Here is a 7786-nt window from a genome sequence, read left to right as displayed (position 1 = left end):
GTATCGTCTAGGTGGACACATTCACATCCGAGGCATTCAGGAGGTCATTTCACAAGAAGATAGCTGTCCAAAATGGAGCAAGTCGCGCCTGAACAGTGAAGACCAAGATTCCAGCATTATAATGCATTTAACCAATTGCAAGGATGACAAACGATGTCTAAAGAGTTGTGGAGTTATTGTTAGTGGTAAATGTATTGCCAATGGTAATGAAAGCACCAACAACTAATACAACATGACTGAATTGAAACTGACGTTTACGTGAAAGTATGAAAGTTGTAGTTGCATGTTCATCCAATGTCACAATATGCACGTAAAAATTGGCTTTTTCACATACAGCAAGTCATCTGATAGTATATTGGGTGTCAACGACAGTAACAATACACACTCTTGTAATATGTCTAGAAATGTATCATTGACCTCCATCATTTTGTGAGTAGTATAATAAAACACTTGCACACACATATATCTATCTATCTAAACACACACACACACACACACACACACATATATATATATATATATATATACACTGTATATATATATATATATATATATATACACTCTATATATATATATATATATATATACATATACCGGTCGAATTCAAGAACCCGTTCTTAGACTTGAAATCAATCCATGGAATAAGTACAGTAGACTTGAAATGAACTTATATCTTTTGGTAACTTGGTTGGTAGAGTCACTTCTGACACTGTTTCGACTCAGAAACATCGGTTCGAGTCCTTGCCCAGTCAGAAAAATTTATCATAAATGAATTTCCAGTGAATATATGTTATAAAGGTAGAAATTCGATATTAAATGCCATTACGGTTGATATTTAAACATACATACACATACAGACACACACACACACACACACACACATATATATATATATATATATATATATAATGTATATATATATGCATACATGTGTGTATGTGTATAACCCTTCAAAGGGCTTATAAAATAACGCTTGTTTCAGAGTATTTTGTTTGACAATGCCGCAACATTAAAGTTCGTTTTCAACTAAATCATCACCTGACCTATTTTGTGTGACAATGTCCACAGGCCTTACAATAATTGGAACTCTTAATTTCTGTTACAGTTTTCATTCAATAAATACAGCCACCTCTAACAATATGATATTATCACGAAGGCATAACATCGAATAAATAAACAATTCGAGTAATCCACTTTTGAATAAAGACAAGTAAATGTTAATATATATCGCTAAAATGTTGTACACAGTAGATCTATATATATATATATATATATATATATATATATATATACATATATATATATATATATATATATATATATATATATATCAAAATTATGTAAAGAATCCCTTCATTAAACATGTTTAAAACTTCTTCTAGTTAATATATACCAAACTTCAGTAGAAATAATCGGTTGATTAAAAACTAAACAAGAAAAATGAGAGAGAGAGAGAGAGAGAGAGAGGAGAGAGAGAGAGAGAGAGAGAGAGAGAGAGAGAGGAGAGAGAGAATTATCTAGGTAATTACGAGACAAGTAAATTGATACTACGAAGGTGATAAAGAACAGAAACAACTACACATGGGATAGCCTACATTCCATAGGGGAAGGAGAAGTAGAAATCAATCTTGACAAACAATACCTACGGCCATGGAAAAGTTCTATACAGACAACAATGAGCGTTTTTTTTGGGTCCCTTCTCTCCCACCCCCAACCTCCCTCTCTCAACCTTGGGGTTTTCCCCCTCAATACAACTTCTACTGGAATCCTTCTCTTCCATTTCATATCCTTCCAGCACGCGACCCACCACCTTCCACAGCATTCTTTTATATAAGAGAACTACTTCGGTCTCACTTTGCTCAACAAGTAGCCATTTCTCTCTCTCTCTCTCTCTCTCTCTCTCTCTCTCTCTCTCTCTCTCTCTCTCTCGCTCTCTCTCTCTCTCTCTCTCTCTCTCTCTCTCTCTCTCTCTCTCTCCTCTCAGTTTTCATATAACTCATTTTGAGTCTGTATTCTTGGATTTCTGGGTTTCTCATCTTCCTTCTCCAAAATTTCTATTCTGTATGCTAGTAGTTTCCGCCACCTAAGCCTCCACATCATCTTACAGATCGACCCCGCCATCTCCCTCTCATCTCTTTGTTATTCTTTTTTTCTTTCTCCTCTAAACGTAGATGTATTCCAGTTATTTCCAGGTTCCTAAGCTTCCACTTCCTCTTACAACTCTCCATTTCTCCTGTGCGTTTTCTTCTTCATCTTTATTAGAAGTACGCTTCTGATCCCAGCTTTTAGTTATGACACTAAAATAAGATGAGAGTTTAACTCTTTATTATATTTATTTATTGATCTTTATCTCTTAGCCCACCTTATGCTTTGAATGAACGCTTCCACGGCTGACTACAATAGATATTCCGTCTGCTATGAAGCACTGTTGGTGTATTTGCTATCTTTGTGGACTTATCCCAGGCCTCTTTGGCTACAGGCTTTACATATTTTATATGCAAAAGAGCTTTTCCGTCTTTCGGTAAACCCTTCGGGTTTTGAATATTTTTTTTTTTTTACACAACTTCAATCTGCGCCAGCTATTCTCGCACCCTTTTTTAAGATCATTCAGGGTGTTACCTAAAATCACTATGAATAAAATAAATATATATAAAATATACAACTGATTTTTTTTTAAATCCCGGTTATTCCTCATCCCAATATAATACATCCATAATTTCAATAAAAAAGGCTAATATAATCAATTGTAAAAAAGGACGTCAGAAAAAATGTATGGGAAAATTTAAAAACCATTCTTACATCTTTTCATGTTATTTGAATAAATACCTAGAACCTCTTCTGTAATTTCAACGTTAGATTACACACAAAAAGGAAAATGGTTAACAAAAACCTATACAATAAGTTACACCTAAAGGTTTTCCAAAGGTTAACATCTTGCATCCTACCCAACTTCAGTTGATAGACAAAATACCACACGAGAACGTTTAATTCTTTTTATATTTAGTATGATTACAATGGTAAATGGCTGGGAAACTATAATGAAAAAAAAAATAATTCCATAAAGGTAATTTGACGATAGCAGGCCAAAGGCCATTATGATAATACGGTTCAGTTATAAATAGAATACATAAACTTATTCAATACCGTTGGTACCGATGGTAAACATGAGACACTATGAACCATAGGCTGTCTGGCCAAGAGAAGAGGACGATCCTCTTCCTTTCTTAATGGTAATGCGATGACTGAATCTTTAATATGATTCTAACATTAAGAGATTTAATCTTCATATTCAGATCCATTAGTAATTGAATGAGATATTAGAATATTCATTACTTAAAAACCATTTGGATGACCGCCATATTGTAATAGGTTGATCCTAGAAGAGTTTTTTCGGAAAAAGATTTTTAAAAATGGGTCGAACTATTAAAAGCATATTTAACATACAGAGGCATTTTGAAATTGGCGTATTCCAACCGTTAAAAACTACATGAAAATCTTTCTTGAAGTTTTACAAGAAAAAAACAGAAGTTCGAAAAGGGAACAAGTACATAATATGCTAATATACCAGCCATATTTTAAAAGCTCATGATAAAATGACATGACAGATAAGTATAGCATACTTCATAGATGCTTCTGTTTAGAGAGCTGAAGACCACGTCTAGTTATAAAAAAGTTCAAGAAATTTTTACCACCAAAATTACTTTCACGAAGAGGCGATAACGATTTGAGAGAAATGTTTTGAAAGCCAAAGAAAATTGGTGAAATTTTCCTCACAGAAAAACAAATATTCTAAAAAAGATGTGATTGCCCACTCTAACAAATAAAAACAGAAGTACCTAGGATTAAACAGGCAGCTAATCAGTTGCTTTAAATATTCCCATTAACTTAATTTAAAAAAAAAAGACGCTACATGAAACTTATACTGCAATATAAAAAAGTACCGAGAATGCAATTTCCAATCTTCAATTTCAATTCTCGCTAACATCCATTGATTCTTATGCTCAGTTCTTAATCTTACTCTTAGTTCATTACATATCGAAAATATCCATTTTGCCTGTCATAGGATTCTAGACTTCAAATTTTTTTGTACATTAATATGAAAAGCACCAGAACAAAATGAATAACATCTAATGAAAAGCCTACGAAATATAAACACCACAACTCCAATATTTGGGTCGATGCACAAAAATCTCATTACTCATCAGTGGTTAGACAGGCGTTTTAAAAGTTTCCAACCATTCCGTTTAGAATCCCGACAGAAACCTAGGAACTTTTCATTGCCTTTACCTCAAATTACATATAAGCGTTTGGTACACCAGGTACCGCATATGCAAATGCGAGCATATGACACTGAATTTCAACAGATCCAAACTAAATCTGGGGTAAATAGTATTATACTATAGATTAGCAAGCTGCATATGTAAAGGACAGTATTCAAGTAAATGTAATCTTAATAAGGCCAACTTTGCTAGTGTATTTCAGAAGTTTTCTTATTTATTACTTCATATCAAGAATTATCCACATACGTTGGAAAATATGCCGTCAACTTCTCTTACGGTAAGCTAAGGATGTTCAACGAAAATCTTTTATGTTTATTAGGCATTTTAACAATGCTTTAACGAATGGCTTCAAGCCACAAATAAACATATTCAATACAAACAGAAAGTGACTTTCTATGTACATTATTGACAATTGAAGTATGTACAGTAGGTATCAACAACATTGTGGAAACTGTGTTCACACCATTTCAGTACACCTAAAAAAAAAAAAAAAAAAAATGCCATAACTGGATTTATTTTGACTGCATAAAACCTCAATAATTTCTAAATAAAACTACTGGAAATTGCAGTCCATTCATTGTAAAAACAAAACAAAGCCACAACTTTAAAAAAACATCCAAGGTTATAAAGTGCCCTCACTGGAGCATTCCAGATTTTTTTTCCAGCACCTTAAATTATTCGCAACGCTTTCCAAGAAAAACCTTTTGTTAGTGAATACATAACTACTCAAAAATAAATAAGGTGCATTCGACTAACAGATTCATGAAGCACTTCAAATCCCTACGCTTTAAGAATACTTTTGTTTTTTGTGGGCGAAAGTCAAACACTGATTTTTTTTATGTATAATCCCATCTTGATGGAAAAATGTAAAAAACGAACATTATCTTGTCAAGCAAAATTAACAGTATCTTGTCAAGCCAAATAGAGCAAAGCCTTGTTAGGATAAAAGAACAGTTAAGCTATAATGGTCGGTATCTTATTGAGCTAAAAAAAAAAAACTGTAACTTGTCAAATTAAAAAGACAATAAATTGTTTAAGTACAAAATAACAATAAATTTCAAATCCTAAAAGAACTGCTTTAATCAGGTACAATATATTGAAGTTTTTAGGCAAGATTTCATACTATATAATAACATGTAAAAAAAGAGAAAAGTCGAGCCCTGAGAAATATCACCGATTACGAATGCACTTTTAAAACCTTAAAGATGAAAACATTTCCAATAACCAGTTTCTCTTTCGGTTCAACATTTGAAATTCAAAGTTTTTATTCTGCCTAAAGAATCGTCAACTAACAAGAAATTCGTCTTGTATAACAAGGAATGTGTCTTTGCTGTAGACTTAAATACTCAAGTTATTGGTATTCTTTTGTTGTTGTTCTAGTTGTCAACAAAACTGTAAAAAATTACAAGAAAAAGATTCTTTATAACAAATAAAAAATATGTACCATTGACAACAATAGGCAAATAACATTTAACCGCCCCCAATAAAACTCTTCACATACACATACACACACACACACACAATATTTTATAGGACAGTCTAGTTTAACATTTAACCGCCCCCAATAAAACTCTTCACATACACATACACACACACACACACAATATTTTATAGGACAGTCTAGTTTTCTATGACCACCAGTAAAAAAAAAAAAAAAGCAAAACGGACGACATCCTCTAAATCAACGCCGATCATGATACTATTTAAAGCCACAATACCAATGGGCATTCTTGATTTCCTCGGTTTTCCCATGAGAGCCCATGAAATGAACGAATAAGCCTTTCTATACCGGCAGCGTTAGACAAGTCCTGAAGATACCACGTCAAACCCGTTGCAAGCGTGGAACCCGAAGCTCCATCGGAGAAGGGGAACCTGGTGAGATCGATCATATGTCAAGCTTAAACTTTCCCATTTATCGAAACTCGTTAATGTTCGTATTTTCCAAAAATTTTGTATTCATAACTTTCACTGCTATAGCCTTTATAATTACACATAATTGCACCATTCAACATTATACCCGTGACGAATTATCACGTAGGAAGTGGTTCGAAACTCTTGTTGGCACTATATATAATCTAATGGAAACGCACAAATGCATTTTTCGTCTTTTCCTGAAACCTAACTGGAGTTTTGTTCGCCCAGAAAGATGTTGTCTTCAATTTATAAAGACCACTTATAAATTATGTACCAACTGTGAACACACACACACACACACACACACACACACACACATATATATATATATATATATATATATATATATATATATATATATATATATATATATATATATAAAATATATGTGAAAACTTTCATACTTCAAGGATGTACATAGAATGAATATGACCCCTGTATCTCGAAACACATACACTACTGGCCCAAGCAACAGTTGATTGATGTTATCTACAACACATCAAAGATGGCACAGGTAGAGAAAAAGAACGAGAGCGTGGGGAGGGGAATTTTCACACATTACATCTGTGCTTTACAAGAGTTATATATCTCGTACTTTCCCAAGAAATTCCAATAATATGCTTTTTCAAGTGGGTGTCGTTAAAATTAGTTCTCGAAAACCCGGTAAGAGGTCCTTCTTGCGCCGGAATATGTTTATACACACTATTATCTTGAAGGCTTTATATCATTAAACGGGGATAAAAAATTTAAAAAATGACAATTTGAATTCAACCAACTGCCAATTGAGTAAGGAATACAAGAATTTTAAAGTAGAGTCGTCAACATGTATTACATTTCAGAAGAACACGGACCACTGTGAGATAATATGAATGACATGTCTAAATTCCGCCTACAAGGCATTTTAACTCAGTTCGGATTCATCAAACCAAATAGATAACTTTAAAGTGAACGCGGGTGTTTCCCACAAAGGGACAGAATTTTCTAACTTGAAGGTAAAATCGGTTAGAACTAACCCGTTTTAAAGTAGAAGACATTTGTTTTACAATCCAAATGATAAACATACTAGATATTGCACACTAATAAAAAAAACTGAAAAATTAAGAAGAGTAGAATGTCTAATATATTTCTGTGAAGCTGCGGGCAAACTTAAGACATCTAAAACTGGATCCAAATATGTCTGATAAAGCTGATGTCTTAAAAAGTAGTGTGCAATATCGCCCTATTACACACACACACTTAACATCCTATTTAGATGAATATGCTGTCAAACTGCAAGGAAAACAACATAAAAAGATTTATCAATAGTTTCCTCTCATCCTCGCGTCAGTAGACTGATGTATTGGTAGTTTTCTCTGTCCTACGGCTATCAGTTCCTCGATGTAGGTTGATCAGTCAACCGCTCTACCTTACACAGCGGTCCTGACTGGTTAGTCTAAATGTCACGTGGCACCAAATGTGATATTTCTGTAGCAATCAATCAGTCTTCTTTACAGCTCACAAAGTTATTAAAATGGAACCTTTTCACACAAGTGACACCATCACAAGAAAATGATAAAAAACAAATAACGCCTCAGGCAACAGGGAATGAACAC

Source organism: Palaemon carinicauda, chromosome 27, assembly GCF_036898095.1.
Source record: "Palaemon carinicauda isolate YSFRI2023 chromosome 27, ASM3689809v2, whole genome shotgun sequence".
In the NCBI taxonomy this organism is placed as follows: domain Eukaryota; kingdom Metazoa; phylum Arthropoda; class Malacostraca; order Decapoda; family Palaemonidae; genus Palaemon; species Palaemon carinicauda.
The sequence above is the reverse complement of the archived record's forward strand: the minus strand, read 5'-3'. Positions refer to the sequence as shown.